Source organism: Mchenga conophoros, linkage group LG1 (genome assembly GCF_057382185.1).
Source record: "Mchenga conophoros isolate Kocher_MC1m ecotype Shallow Benthic linkage group LG1, M_conophoros_male_GT1.1, whole genome shotgun sequence".
In the NCBI taxonomy this organism is placed as follows: domain Eukaryota; kingdom Metazoa; phylum Chordata; class Actinopteri; order Cichliformes; family Cichlidae; genus Mchenga; species Mchenga conophoros.
In genome coordinates, this window is record NC_140526.1 from 33,728,353 (window position 1) to 33,745,092 (window position 16,740).

At 39.5% G+C, this 16,740-nt stretch overlaps 1 pseudogene across 1 annotated transcript; it reads right to left on the minus strand.

Annotated features, from left to right (window-relative positions):
• Positions 1–6,558: 6,558 nt before the first annotated feature.
• On the minus strand, positions 6,559–8,886 carry LOC146583676 (uncharacterized; annotated as a pseudogene). The gene is made up of 4 exons (XR_014893179.1): positions 8,506–8,886; positions 8,289–8,426; positions 7,401–7,493; positions 6,559–6,914 (listed from the first exon to the last, which is right to left on the minus strand). The product of XR_014893179.1 is annotated as an uncharacterized LOC146583676 (transcript).
• Positions 8,887–16,740: the final 7,854 nt, after the last annotated feature.

Genomic DNA, 16,740 nt, shown 5'->3' on the forward strand with positions numbered 1-16,740 from the left:
CCGGAACTTCATTAGACACCAAATCTAGCAGTGTAGGTATATCTAATCCCAATATCACTGCATATGCTAGTCTGGGTGCTAAAGCCACTGGCAGGAGAAATGTCTGGCCACCTACAGTCAAATACACCTCAGCCATGGGATAATCCTTCTCATCACCATGTACACAGCTTATTTTAGTCCTTGTGTCACTCCATAGCTCTCTTGGTACTAAACTAGCCAAAACCACTGACTGAAAGCTCCCTGTATCTAAGAGTGCTTCTTCACGCTGACCATTAACAAGTACAGGTGTTGTTCTCACTGCTTCATGATCAGGACCTGGCAATGTGGGTCTGGGGGCTGAGCACAAAAGGGATGGCCTACTTTGTGTTGTTGCTGGGCAGGTATACTGAGTGTGGCCTATCTGGTTACAGTGATAACATCTAACATCTGATTTTGAACCTGAATGTGACTTTTTAGTGTTGTTACTTTTACCAGAAACAAAATGTCTGCTTCCAGGATAACTTCTACTCTGGCCTATACCACCACTCCTTACACCCCAATCAGACTTACTTTGTCCAGTCATGAAGCTGTCCCGGCCAAAGGTGGTTCCTCTCGATCCTGTTCTGGCAGAGATGAAGATTTCCGCCAGCTGTGAAGCCTCCTCTGCAGATTTGGGGGCACGTTCCCTGATCCACACCTCCAGATCTGGGTGGACCATCCTCAGAAATTGCTCCAAGATCATCAGTTCAGATGATTGAGCCGCTTTCACTCTTTTGCTCCACATCCTGCAAGAAGCAACCAGGACAGGTGAGTACCTTTACAAGTTCTCATTTCACATATGTTTAGGTTATTGATAAATGATTAACTGCAAACAGCTCTAACTTTGGCTCTTCTCCGACACAGGTAGGATGGCCAGTCCCACTGTCTCTTTTCTGTTACAAGCTGTCAATTTAATCGTATGTCAAATAACCTAATAAAAGACTCCATAAGAACTAATGTGTTTTCTTTATTACCATATTTTAAATTCCCAATCCAACAATTTATTATTAACAATACCAACCAGGTAATGGAACCCCTGGTCTCCATTACACAGACATATAGACTCGATAAACACACATGACAGTATTGATTCCAGGCAAAAGGCCTCAAATTAATTTCGCGTTTAACTGAACTTGAGCTGGCCCTGTAACAAGTGAAAGAAAAGAGGAACTGAGTAGGAGTTTCTTGCTTTAAAGAAGAACCAAAGCATATATTTTGGTTAAGTCTGATAAACTAGAATTAGGAGGTATTGTTACATTAAAAGGAACAAAATGAAATAAAAAGGCTATATCAAAAACAGGTTATAACATAGGAAATGTGAGGTTAAAATGAAGTTAGTGTTAACACACAGGAGTTGTTTCAAGGCAGCGTTTAGCTATGATAAAATGTATGCATGAGTAATTGCTTATATGCTTAAACTTAATTGATTAAAATGGTTGTTTTCTCTTGGAGCTTTTAGTAGAATAGGCGCTTATAATGATTTTCTTGTTAAAAAGGTGACTTTAGGTCAGAGTGAAGGCACTGGCAGCAGCGACAGTTTGTGTACAGGATGTTGATGATCAGATAAGGGAAAATAGAGTGAGCAACCGGACGTGAAAGCAGCGTGTTAAGAGTTTTAAAATGATGAGTAATGTTGAGGAATATACATAAATACAAGTCAATAAGTAAAGAACATAATTAGGATCATGCTTTTGATTAAAGAGTCCCAAACATGATAAGTTAGGGAGGTGCAGGAAAAGGTGTTTTGTTTGCTTTGCAGAAGATCTCGGCGACCAGAAGGGGGGTGAGGATCCTGGAGGCCCGAGGCCTGATGGACCACAAGAGAGGGACTGAGAGAAACCTAATGTTATGCATGGATGCCATGGATGGACATGGAAGCAGCTGAGTGGGCCGAGGAGTGACCCAACACAATGTATTGCGACCTCTGGAGTTCCAGAGGTCGAGAGAGGGAGTATAGAGAGTGGAGAGATATTTTGCTGCTATTGTTAATACTCATCATCAGCATTGATAGTGCATTCAGATGTTTAAACATATTGGCACCCGATTAGCCTTTATTACAGGTGCAGTGATAACCACTTTAAACTGTTGAGTTGAATCTATAATCTTAAATGCTTTTGAATGCTTGTTATAATCTTAAGTGTGTATGTGCTGATTCTGTTGATTTTGAGTACACTCTGTACAGAGTCAGAGTGACAGGAAACTGCAGGTTTGCAGAGCGTGCGTTTGCAGAAGTGAAACCGAAAGCAGGGTCTAAGTGCAGGTTATTCTGAGGAGCTGGTTAGACGAGGCTATGTGAATAACTAGGTTATTCAAATCGTCTGTTATACTTTTATATTCTTTTATTAAGCTTTTAGCAGAAGTTCTTGATTATAACATTTATTCAACATAGTACATATAGTTTCGGTTAGGTTGTTACACATAAGGATGAGCCTCTGTTCTGGTGAAAGGTCAGAAGTGCAACGGGTGAATTGAGAGAGCATGTAAGGTCGACACACACACACACACACACACACACACACACACACACACACTAGTTAGACTCATTTATAGGTGAGAGGTTTGTCATATTTGTCTCTGCAAAAGGGGAACAGTTTCTTGCAAAAGAGGAACAGTGTCTTGCAGGATGTAGGGCTCGTGTTCCAGACGAGACAGAGATAATGTTCTTTTAAACTGTGTTAAAAGTCATTGTGGTTTTGATTTGACGTATGCATATATTCTGTCTGTGACGTATGAAGGGGCGTCATTAATTCAAACCCTGATGGTATAAAATATCTGTTTATGCTTGGATTAAGTCGAAGATCAATTTCTGTCTGCGGACAGGCACTGGTCTTCCCACGCGTGTATTCATTAAAATCAATTTGACCAAGCTCTTGTTGGACCATGGTTGTTTGTACTCTCCTTCCTCAATATTTGAACCTTAACAGGTTGGAGAGCCAAAAGAGGATATTCCCCTTCATGGTCCTCCCACCAGATCAAAGGATCCTCAGAAAGTGGAACAGGTTCAATTTCCCTGTTTCCTTTGCCTTTTGAGTTGGTGTGTTTTCTGTGGCGAAATATTAATGCAGAGTCCCTTGACCTATTAAGTGGAGGGGCATAATCCACTTCAACATGACCAAGAGAGATGTCAGGGGCAGTTTCCTCATATCTGTCACCATCAGACTCTTGCTGTAGAAAAATGAAAACTTTATTGATAAAGAAATTCTATTTATATTCAAACTTGCGTAGTACACTGCATTACTGCGTTACTACTGCGTTAATTTTACAGCAAAAAAAACACTTAACTACCGAGCAAGTACCGAGTACGCTATCAAGGAATGGGAAATTCACAGACAAACTGCGGATTCTTCCACTGACCGCTGCGGCACACCTGCACCATGGCAAACATCCGCCTGCTATACACACTCTAAGAAATAAAACGTTGGATTTAATTGACAAAGTTAAGGCAATCTTTTCCACAAAACCTGGTCAATTAAACAAATCAATATGGTTGTTATCTGCAATTTCAATGGTGATGTATATCAGAAGTGAAATTGTTCTATAAAAGCAACAGCTTTCCTTTCGTTGTTACTATTTAACACCATTAATTAGAATTTAAACACTTCGTTCATTTTATTAACTGTATTGCTTTAGGTTCAATTGACAATATTAATTTGAATTTAATGGCACCATTTAGATTGCGTTTTGGACCTAATTAATTTGATTAATTATGATTTAATTAATAGTTTCATCTATATGCTAAATGTTTAGGTATCAACAAAACAAGTCTAGAAAGGTTCCCGAGTTGTCATCTATACATTGTAATTAGGTGTTTGGACCTTTCAGAGGTCTTCAGCAAAGGTCTAACACTTAACTACAGAGTACAGGTGACAACTCAAAAACCTTTTTACACTTGCTCACACGTTACCATTTATAACATTCAAGATCCTTGCACTTCAATAGAAAACTCCTACACCAAAGCTTACATAAAGTGCAAATGCAAAAAAAGGGTGCTGCATCAACAACTTTATTTACGGTGAGCCTTGACAAGGCAAAGCTTCTACAGGGAACAACACTGCATAAGGCAATATTAAATGCTTAAAGTGCATGACCAAAATTTAAACATTGGAAACAACTTTCCGAGTTTCAACAAAGTGACATTGTAGTATGCCGTAAGATGTCAAATTCAATACAACTTGTGATTATAGTCAGATCTGCAGATTTACCACAGCTACTTAAAAATCACTGTATAATGCAATTACAGAAAATACTTAAGTGACAAAAAAAGGTAAAAACGATTTAGTCCCCAGTTACAAAAATCTGATTCAGAATTATAAGTTTTCTATTACATAATAAATTTTACAATAAAAAAAATTTATATAGCAAATCTCAAAATATTCTTAATTAAATGCTAAGACCAAAACTCCAGCACTTAACTTGAGTACAGGTGACAACCTTAGAACCTTTTCACATTTGTTTGCACATACACTTTAACGTTTATAACACTCAAGATCCTTGACCTACAATGGAAACCTGGTACACAAGAACTAATATGAAGGAGGTTTGGAGTCTTCTCTCACCCCCATTCTCTGCGACCTGCTGGAGCAGGGGGGCTAGGACTAGGAGGAGGAGTTGGCCGTCCGACTGCGGTCTGGAGTGTGGAGCCTTCCTGCTGCTGCGGAGTCGGGGCGGTCTGCCTCCCCCCACCGCAGGGAAAAGGGAAACACCACCTGGGTCTGGGTGCAGTTCCCCCCTCCAGGGGCGGGGGCACCTAGACCCGGTTTGTAGAGTACGCTTGGGGAGTGTGATCATGTGTACAACGTCTCTTTATGTCTGTCTCCACGTTGGTTGAGTGTGGAGTAAGTGCATATGAGAGCATGAGGGTGGGAATGGATGTTTGTATCTGTGTGTTCCTGTATGTCTGTGTCTATATGTCAGGTTGGGTGTCAGGCGCCACCTCTCTGGGGACATCTCAGGCCCTCCAAGGTTTGGAGGCCTATCTCCCCCTACCACCACTTCCCCTGCCAGTGGCGGACCCCCTCAGACATCGGTGCGTTGGTGGTTCTTTGTGTCCGGGGATGGGCGTCCAGGTACACACCGGCTCACTCCTTGGCGGCCGCTTATCGGGGCCTGGAGCCTGGGGCTCGCTCGGGCCACTTTGGAGGTGGGGTGCCCCCGGCCTCTCGGCCTGGGGCTCGGTCACTCAGGCGCAGCTGGCTGCCGGCGGAGCTCACGGGCGCGTCACTGCAACTCCCCCTGGCTTCTGCTCCGCGGCTGCTGAGTGAGCCCTCATCTGGGACTCTCCTCAGCTCTTTCCGGGACAGTGGCGCAGCTGCCCCTCTGTTGGTCTTCCTTGGTCTCTTGTGTTCTGGGGGCCTCTGGATGTCTGGAGTTTTGATCTCCTCCACACCTGCTTCACGCCCTGGAGGACGGGGCTGTGGCCCCCCCACACCCTCTAGCAGATTATTACATGAAGGAACCTTTTAAAAAACAAAAAACAAGCGCGTCCATGCTCACAGGTGTACACACGGGTGATCACACCCACAAACTACACCCTTTTTGGCTCCTACCTCAAAGCACACTGTGTTCTGTTGATCTTATGTGCTGCACAATAATGTTTAACATTTAGTATTTACTGTCATATTCCCATATATCACTGTGATGTTGTTTATTCTATTACTCTTGTTCTCTTCTGCTTGCTTTCTTTTTTCTTTCTCAGCAGGTGATCCAGGTGATTGATATATGCATTTTTTTTTTCTCTGCCCGTTCTGTTGGTTTTTGTCTTTTGCCCTTCTCCCCCGTCCCTCTTCTCAGCTGTTTCTCTTTCCCTCTTTCTTTCTCCCCTTCTTTCCCCCAGTCAAGTCTGTCCCGTATTCAGTAAGTGAAAATAAAATAAACAATAAAAGGTGAATCAAATGGACCATTACGGCAAGGCTGGGATGGTCAGTTTGGTAAAGTAAATCCGTTGGGCATCTTTCTTTGCCTTTAGACAACAATTCTGATGGCAAAAGAGCCAAACGGGACAGGCCAAAGAAAAAAAAAAAAAAAAAAAAAAAAAAAAAAAGAACTAATATGAAGTGTAAATACAAAAAAAAAATTGTGTTGCTTTAACAACTTGAACAAAAGCCTTCAACGAGGCAAAGCTTAAACAGGGAAACAACACTGCATAATGCAACATTAAATGAAGTGTGTAAAATAAAATGTAAACATCTGAAACAACTTTCCAGTTTCAACTAAGTGACAGTGTAGTGAGGAGTAGGATGTCAAACCTGACAGAATGATTTCAGGATCTACAGTTGTAGGTCTGCAATGGCTACAGTCTGCAGAATTACCACAGCAACTCAAACTGAAGAAAATGTTGTGAAACAAGAAAATATATCCATCTGCGTAATTTTGTCCCCAGTTCCAAAAACTCAGTTTCTGAATTATGTTTTCTTTTCCACAATCAATAGAAAAATGGCGTTCAGTAAATCTCTTAAATATTAAAAGCTATGACAAAATATTTACAAACAAGGATCAACATATATATATTTATAAACTTTTAAACAGTAAAACAGCGCACTTATTTTGGGAGACATTTCGATCTAGAAGAGTCATTGCGTCTCCTTTTGGCAGAGTTTGTTCTTCAGCACTTGTATTTTGTTAGACAGTTTTTGTCTTCCAGTCCCATGAGCACCTTCTGGAAGAACTCAAATGTGTAGCGACGTGGCTTTGGGTAACTCAGATTGAGGCAGTAAATTAGCCCAAACAAAAGTGCACACCCGCTCGCCACATCGTGAAGATCCTGCAAGACGGTGCATCTCTCGATAATGATGCCAACATCTTCAAGGGAGTCATCAGGCTGTGCTCCTTCATGGATTATTTTATAAACACGCCAAATCCATCCTCTTGAGCTCTTCAGCTTCCATCACGTTGAAATCCTGAAAAGGACAGAAATATTTTAAATCCGTTGTATTTTGGTCATCGCATCATCTATCTATTCACTCCATTTTAGTTAAAATGGTCCACACTATCCTAATTACACATATCCCCGAATGAGACTGAGGAGAACAGACCAAAGAAAAATGTGGATTTAGGACTATCACCAAATAAAGACCAAGAAGAAGATACATGAAACATGGACAGAGGGCAGAAGGAGTATACATTAATAATATTATCAATATTCTGCTGACCAGGGTCATTTTCTTTAGTTTCGCATAAAACAATGTAAGTGAATGGAAACAAAATCCTAGTATTTCCCATGCACTTTATTGTTGTAAGCTAATTTAAAGAAAACTGATTGCTGCCTGAACAGGAGAATGCCTGGGCTTGTTTAGAAAATACATTTTTCAACTTACAAAACTCTGGGAATTATGACAGTCAAAATTTTACTGAGGGGTGGAATATCCCTTTAAAAATAAACTTACCATGTACTCTTTGATGAGATTTTCAGGGTTCTCATTCAGGTATATAATCACAGCTTTAAGGATGCATTCACGCTTCACTTCGATTCGGGAACTCTAAACAAAACAACACATGCAGCGCAATTACTTTTTTTTAAGTTTTTAGAGACTCCCACAGAACTTAAGTCAATTTTTATTGTTGATTAACCAATTCATAATTGTTTCTAAGTAATTTCAAACATGCTTTTTGCAAGCAAGTAGTATTTTGTGTTAGAGAATGAGAAGCTTACCAATTCATTCCCATAAAAATTATAAGTTATGAGTCCAATTACACTGATTGCGATACATTGGGTCGTGTAAAATGCAGCTTTAGCGTGGTGTACCACCCGAAAGAAGGAAGAAAAGTGTTGTTGCATAGGAGTGCTGTTCAAAGGAATCAAAAACATTTTGATAGATATTTCCAAAAATTAATGACAAAAACTACACACTGTCACGTTAATATGAGATATGCGGGCTACCACCACATTTGCAGTATTTAAACCAAGTTTGAGTGAAAAAAAAAATCTATTGTGTTACTGAGTTGTGGCGAAATGTGAAATGTTGTCTGCCTTTGTCTTTTCTCAGTGTAGCTAATTATTCCTTTGGACAATTAATGAGTAACAAAAAAAGAAAAGAAAAAAGCTACAATGCCAGCAGCGGCACTTATGGCCTCTAGGGGCATGAGTTACTTAGTTCTGCTTTGTGTCAGGACCAAGTCCAGAATATAAGCCAAAAGCGAGATGAGAAGTATCACGCAGGAGAGAACAAGCATAAAATGACCCAAGAAAGTTAAAAATACAGGTTAACAACCAGACCTGAGATCAACCTGCAACTAATCTATTAGTTACAGAACATTATAACAAGACAGAATACCTGTGAAATTGCAGACAACGCTGCTGTGATCCGCCGCGCTGTTTCCTCTCCTTTTTTTCGTAGAATCTTCATCAACTGGTCAGAGTACTGGTCAAGACTGCTCATGAATGTGGACAGCAGTGGAACTGTGGTGATAACCTAAAAGACCAAATAAGAGAATTCAAAATGTAAAATTGTGTATTAAGGAAAAAGTAAATAATATGCAAGCATTAGGGACCTTCAACATGCACTTTTGGAGCACAGCTCAAATCTCCGCAGCTCCAAATTCCACAACCAGCAACCTGAGAGAAAAAGAAAAACAGAAAAAATTAATCGTGTACAGTGAGACACATGCAAAGGGGTAGCACAGAGATGGTCTAAACTTAAGAACACTCCTGTTTATTTTAAAATGTATTAATAATACAAGTTAAATTTCAAATGCTCCAAAATTTCTATTACTCATTTCATAAATCTGTTCCTGTGAGCACGTTTACCATTATATACCGGAGCAGCCCAGTCTGTGAACGTGACCCCCACTTGCCCCCAAATATAAAATCAAGTATACTGGGTGGTTAGTGCTCCGTTTGTGTCGGTTTGTGCTGGTAAAATCATCGTTTGTATCGCTAGGTGTCAAAGACATTACACTTTTATTTAATAGGTCATTCAGAGTTCACACCCCCCCCCCAGCAACACGAAAATGGCCCAAAATAGGTCAAAACATGCCACAAAATGCCACAAAATGCTCGGGGAGCGTGCTTGATGCCCTTGACGTCACCGCGAAAAAGTAAAACATTAATAACTGGAAAGCCGTAGCAGCACAAATGTTAATTTTAACGGCACAAACAAGCACTAACCAAGCAGAGCATTTTGTGGCATGTTTTGGCCTATTTTTGGCCGTTGTCGTTTTGCTTGGGGGGAGGGGGGCCTCTTCAACTCTCAATGACCTATTAAATAAAAGTGCAATATTTTTGACACCGTAGCAAACAAACGGAGCACTAACCACCCAGTACACTTGATTTTGTTTTTGGGGGCAAGTGGGAGTCACCTTCAGAGGTCTCTTTGAGACTCGATGCAGCTAGCGGTTCTCTTCAGTGAAACAGACGAGTCCTCAACAATCACTGCACATGTATCCCAATGGACAATTTGCACTAGGGCATGTGACGTATTTCCGTTTCCAAATACTACCGCTTGGGCGTTTCCGGTATGTTTGTTTATCTGTCGGTAGCTATGCTAATGTCGCTTCAGAATGAGTATAAAAAGGAAAGTATTTAAAACAGAACATTTTCAAAAGCAGGAGAAGAAATACTCCGAGCATTGCTGTGTCCCATTTTGTTCGGCTTCAGCCAAATTTAACAGCATACTAAGTTTTCATGGCTTTCCGACCCATTCCGATTTGAGAAGACAATGGCTGGTAAACATAAGCCGGGATCATGTCACGATTATCTCTCACATCAGAGTCTGCTGCAGACACTTTGCCAGTGATCAACTCATAGAGCCAACAACCCTCGATGGTCGAAGGCGGCTTATTAAAGGTTCTGTACCAACACTTTTTGAGTGGAATGGCTATAAAGTTGAACCACCGCGGCGTAGTGTTTGGGAGAGAACGGAGCGACGCCCTGAACTAGTTCCTCCTGACGATCAAGAAGAGCACCGTCTTACAAGAGATCGTGACTACTGCTCAGTCCCTGAGCCGTCTGCATTGGACATATCTGCATCAGCTGCAGAAGACCTGTCCAAAGACGTGGAGACTCTGAGGAAGGAAATACAGGAGTTACGTGTCCAGCGAGAATTTGGGTTACAGCGTTTTGCTGGCTCCGACAGTGACATCCGATTCTACACCAGGTACACCTAAGTTCTATTCAAGCTAACTGTTTAAAATATACCAAGGTCACCATCAGTTAAATTTCAAGTGTTTCCAGTCTTAATGAAAACAAAATAGATATTTACTTTTTCTCTGCTGATTGTATGTTTCATGTAGATGCTTTAGTATTTAAACGATATCCTAATGCTGCAGGTAAAATACAACACCAAATAGACTCTTCATCAGACTATTTTATACAGCATACCATTAGCATATTTGTCACAGTTTACATTATTTTTATGCCAATGTTGGATGTTAATTAATGATTGACACGATGTATGTCTCTCTTGTGAATAGATTTCCAAGCTATGATCATTTGATGGCATTTTGGTTTTTGATTGAGCCTTGCATCTATAAAATGATCCGGGTTTCAAGAGCCAAGTCAGCTGCCAATCAGAACAAAGAAGTGTTGACACCTGCACGCACATCAACGGTAGGTTATGGGTTTGTTGGTAGTTAGAACTAGAGGTGTAATGTTATTGTATTTATGTACAATAACATTACATAATGTACAATAGCATACATACACAGGTGTATGTATGCTAGACTCAGTATCCTTTACATACTGTGTACTACAGCACCTCATTGTTTACCCCATGGTACAGTATGGTATGCATAACCATTACAAAACATTTAGCCAAGAAAAGCATAATTTTACTAGTTCATAGCTTAAGGAGTAACATTTTCCCTTTTGTTTTCACCTTCCAGAGGCAGCTGCTACAGCCAATTGACGAGTTTTTTTCTTTTCCTGGTTTTCCTGTCAGTTGGTTTGAAGGTGAGGGACCTGGCACACCAATTTAACATACACCAGTCCACAGTGAGCCGCATTATTGCAACATGGACAAATTTTCTTGCCACTGCACTGGGGTCTCAATGCATTTGGCTTATACGTGAAGAAGTGCCAGCTTACCTCCCTGAGGAATTCAAAGATTTCTCAGACACCCAGATGATCCTTGACTGTAAAGAGCTGAGGTGTCAGACACCATCCTCACCACTTCTCCAAAGTGAAATGTACTCTTCGTACAAATCCCACTGTACGATGAAAGCCCTGGTTGGCATAGCTCCACATGGTCCAGTGACATTCATCTCTAATCTTTATGCTGATTCGGTTAGTGACAAGGAACTATTCAAACAATCAGGCTGACAAGTTGACTGAAGACATGGCAGTGATGGTAGATAAGGGCTTCCTAATCACCGATTGTTGTAAATGCAAAGTGTACTGCCCACCTTTTCTATCTAAGCAGAAGCAGATGCCAGCATACCAGGTTAAGGAGACGCAGGCCATAGCCAGACTCAGGGTGCATGTGGAGCGAGTCATTAGGAGGATCAAACAGAACAAACTTTTTGATAGCATCATTACCATGTCACATGTTTACAATATCAACCAACTGTTTGCAGTAGCATGTATGCTGTCAAATTACCAGAACACAGCATTAGTTAAAAAATGGGTTAAGTGAGACAAGATGGATTTTTCCCAAGACACCAGTGCCAGTAACTGTAAATGACCTGCAGCTGAGGCCACTACAGTTGCATTTCTTCCTTCTCAGCTGACAATACTTGATTACAGAACTGGTACTTGAGTGCTGATAGTTGAGTTTCAGTTATTGATCATTCTAATTCATTGCAAATGTTGAATGTTAATAATACTGTTTAATTATACTACTATATTACTATTCAGATTCAACAAAATTGTTTATCAAAATTATAAAGTAAACCACTAAATCGTTTTAAAATCATAAGTGACATTGTGCTTTTGTAACATCAAAAATAGCATTTGTCATTTTCTTCATTCAGTTGTGTTATTGTCTAAATGCATATCAGTATGCTAGGCATGGAGTTTTAAATACCATGTAAATAAGTTCTACACAAATTCAATGTTTTGTGTGTTTTTAAAAAATGAAATTGATGCCATTGTTTAAATAACAGTTTATTGATTTCACATAAAAGTAACATGTAACAACAAAATAATTCATGAAATACATTGCAAATAAAACATCAGTTATTTTGTTCCAGCCAGCCTGAAGGATCTGTTTTTCTTTTTGCTATGTTTTCACTGTTCATTTTTTCAAACACAGGTATCTTGGTATGTAAAAAAAGAAATAGTCTGCCTTTCCTCTGATTGCATTGTGCACATCTGTATCCATGTATATTCTTTGCACTAGGTAGTCCTCTTGTGCCCACACAACAAAGTCACACCACTGCATCCCACTGATGAGCAGTTGAACAACAACTAAACTAAAAACTAAAAGGTGTAAAACAGTGGTGCATAAGTTAGAGACTGGGATATATATGTACATGACTGAGTTAGCCGTCTTCAGAAAGTGTAATGTTGTATGTAAATTAATACCTATTCTGACACGATGTATGTATGAACAAATAGCAACATACATTTGTAACACATGAAACCAAATTTTACAAATCGAATTACCGTACTCCAGTCTGGGCCATCCTATTTGGTACCGGCTTAGTGAAGATCATGGAGTTGATGGGTCATGGCTTCACACCCTAACAGAAGACACATTTACTATGGATGGTGTTGCTGTTCATATGTAAGCATGGACTAATTCAAAAACTTTAACCTCATTTAAATTACCACTGTCCGTGGCTTGTGCCATTGCTGTTCAGATTCGGTGTAGCTATGCACAGGGGGGACAACCGGCACTCTGAGTTGTGAGTAGTGTGCTGTTTGGAAGAGCAGTGCCACTGTGTGATTGCACATAACAGCGCCTGCCACACAGGAGCACTGACTATGTGTCAGTATGATCAGCGATGAATCCAGAAGCTTAATCTAAGAAGAAAGAACAAAAATTTAAAAATGTAACATCTTCATGGAAGAGCCGAACAGGAACATAGTTCAGTGTTATGGTTACTGACCCCTACAGGCTTACCCTCCTGAATGCTTAGTGTTTCTTTCTCTCCCTATTAAAACAACTTAACCATCCTTGATAACTGTAATAACTTTGATTGTGTATATTTGCAGTATTAACTTGGTGTCAAATGTTTCTGATCACCCAAACACATGATTTAACTATCTGACTAGTCAAATTAGGAGTGATAAAGCAGGGAGACAAGGAAAACATTCAAGTTGATAGGCCTTTAGGAATGAACTTAACTAATGCTTAAATGAACTGAACCCCACTGAACGGGGATTAACAACTTTACACAGCTTCCTGCCTACACTTAGTCTGTGTGGTGCCTCACTCTTCCTCATTGACCTGTAGCACAGGGCTCTCACACCGACCTCCCCTGACAACCTGTTTGGACACTGAATAAAGATACAAGTACCATTAGCATTATTTCTGTATTACTCATGTCAGCACGTCTTAAACATATATACTTTACACTTAGCAAGAGTAGCATTAGGTAGTTAACTACCTCCTTAGTTAGCCAACTACCTATCGCTATTATAACAGTGTCTAACAACAAAAGTGACATTAGTTAAGAAAACCTCAACTATAGTTTCGGACGACATAAAATACCGTTTAAGAAAACATGTAATATCGAGAATTGACATCAAATGAAGGACATAGCGGAGTAACGTAGTGTTTGCATTTGACTTTAGCTAGCGTTTCTTTGTCGGTTAATTTACGTTTTCTTACCTTCGTAGTTGTGTATATGTGATGCAGCATATAACTTAAATCCTTTATCTAATTTGCTGGCGGGGGTAGTCGTCACTCTGCAAATCCGATGATCATCAGTGATGTTCAATTTTGGGAGCTCTTGTAGGCAGCGAGTGTAGAACGTCGCCATGGTTTAACCACACCGGAAGCACTGGGGCTGGACTACATAGAACGCGGAAGTGATTGTGCAAGTAGTCCATTCTTGTTCGGGCTAACGTTCTCCTAACTTGATAGTGCAATAAAACAAATAAAATAAGTGTGCTATTCGGAGTTTGAATGAAATTTTAAAAGCAGATGGGACAATATTCAGATGTGCAGTAACGTCGAATATGCAAATGAATGTTTCCAATGCTAGCAAAATGCTACAACCTACAGAACACATACTGCCCACATATTTACCGGAAAAATATACGCCATATATTATCACAAAGTACTAGTTAAATTATATTCTATTAAAAATAGGAAGAAATTACCTTAACTCCAACGGATGAATCATGATTAATCCCTCTTTCAAGACACGTAGCCAAAGCACACTGTAGCGTAGATGAAGAAGGTCAATGCGTATGCGCGAAGATTTCTTTTTCATTCTCTGCGCATGCTCAGAAAGGATGTGGAAAGGGCTTTTTGGATTTAGTTAAATGTGTTAAATAAATTGGAAATATCAATATTATTTAACATTAAAACGGTATAGGATTAATTAAATCAAATTTAAATATATTACACCCATAAGATTAACAATTTTAAGTATATTGAACATAAAACTAAGAATTAATTTTTAAAAAGCCCATGTTTCATTTCTTAGAGTGCAGGTGAAATTAGAGCAACAGGACTGCTGAGTCTTTGATTTTATTTATTTTCTGCTGTGTTTCACTTGCATTCATTTGAAAGACTGAGTGTGAACACAAAAAATATTTTTATTTTATGTGCTGGAATGTGCAGAAAATAGGTTTAAATGTTAAACAAATTTCTTCCAGTCAGGGAATGTTGCATATAATAAAATTTTTGCTTGATGCATAAAGTTAAAAGATTAAAACTAGTAAAACAAGTTTTAAAAAGAGACTTTTCCATTTGATTACTTTTTGTATGATGGATTATGCAGAAAAAGTAGAATTGGGCTGAAAGATCTATTGCTTTATTACCTATTCAGGTTGTAAATCATGTTTTTAAAAAGTAACTAACTAAGTAATTAATTACTTTTGAAAATAAGTAATCAATAAAGTAACTGGATTACTTTTTGGCCTCCTAGGCCTTAAATACTGCCTGGGGTAATCAGCTGGGATAAGCAACAGGTGAGTAAGACGTAGGGTTTGAATCCAGGATGACACAGATATCTGTGACTGGAGTCCCAAAGCCTTAGTTATGGCTTTGTAACCCTTTCCAGACTGATCGATGTCAGTGATTTTGGTTCTCAGCTGTTTTTTGAATCGTTGCATGCTGTGTTGCCATTTGAGATCTCTTAGCCTGCGTCCATTTGTTATACAGATCCTATTTATGTGATTTCTTGATTCAACAGTTCTGGCTGTAATCAGACTTTGGTGTGGCAATGAAACTGAACTCAGCTATGTAAAATTATTTCCTAGTATTTAAGATTCAAATGTTTGTTTCTTCACTGGTTGTCTTTTACCTGCTTCCACATGTTTTTAATTGATTTCTTAGATTTCTTAGATTTACATGAAAGATTTTGCATTTGCTCCTTTACATTATCAGTATAAAATTTGCATTATGAGGCAAACAGCAGCTGGTGACGTGCAGTGTCATACACAGAAAGCAAAGCTATAAATAGTAGCTGCCCTCTGAGTATTCCTAACTTGCTCACCTGTTGCCATGTGCATCCAGGATTTCGGTCACCTGACTTCCCTAGCTGTTACAGATCGGACTTGCGTACATGTTGCTGATGCCTCAGCCTGAACTGGCTACACTTTTGTTGATTGGTCTTACTCATTTTTTTGTAGAGATCACCTCTGGATTATTTCCATGAAGCCTTCCATCAATTGCTGGTATGTTTTTATTTTGTGTTGTGTATTTATTATTTTACTTGGTAGTAAACAAGTGAGTTTATAGGTTATAGCTGCAGAAGCCTCCTATTGGCCTCTTTGTTAACAAATTGATGATGCTGTTTGAACTGTACATAACTTTGATTTGTTACAATCTTAGCCTTACTGCTGTTACGGCCCTATCTGGGCCTCCTGAAACTGCCCTTGTGTGGGTGTGGTGTCTTTTCTCTGCCTCCTCCTCTCTCTGCCCCTGCCTTCTCTTTTAGGACACACCTGCTGCTCATCTGGCCTTGTTTACCACCAATTACCCTCAGAGGTAATATAAGCTGGAGAAGAGCAGTGTGGATGTGGGAGAGGCTTCTGGTGGATTTCATCTGTGCTGGTCAGTGTGTGAGTCTGGTCAGTGTGTGAGTCTGGTCTAGGTGGGGAAAAGGCCTGCTGTGTGTGTGACCAGCCTCACCATGCGTGGCTCTTTGTGAGTAGCTCTTAACTGAGCAGTGGTTTTGCTTAAGTGACGGCGGCCTCCATTATTTTGTTTGGCCTGCCTGGTTATTGCTAAGAGCAGTGTTGCTGTCTTTTTCTGTTGAAGCCTTATAGTTGTTTTCTTTGTTGAAGTGGTCACCATCTCTTTGGGTTGGCCTGTCTGATTTATCATTAAAGCAGCGTTGCTGTCTCTTTTTGTTGTTACTGTTTGTATGAATATTGAGTTAATTGATTATAATAAAGATATATTTTGTGTTAACTACTAGGGGTGCAACAATACACAAAATTCACGGTTCGGTTCGATACTTTGGTGTCACGGTTCGATATTTTTTCGATACAAAAAAAATGTTCATGCCTTTTTAATTTGTCATTTATTAAAATTATAAATATATATTTTAACTCAAAAGTACAGTTTTTAAATTTAATGTTGCTGAAACAACAAAGTAATAAAAAAAATAAATCTATTTGATCGAGAAATCACTCATCTTTGGAAAAGAGTTTATTACAGAAAAATG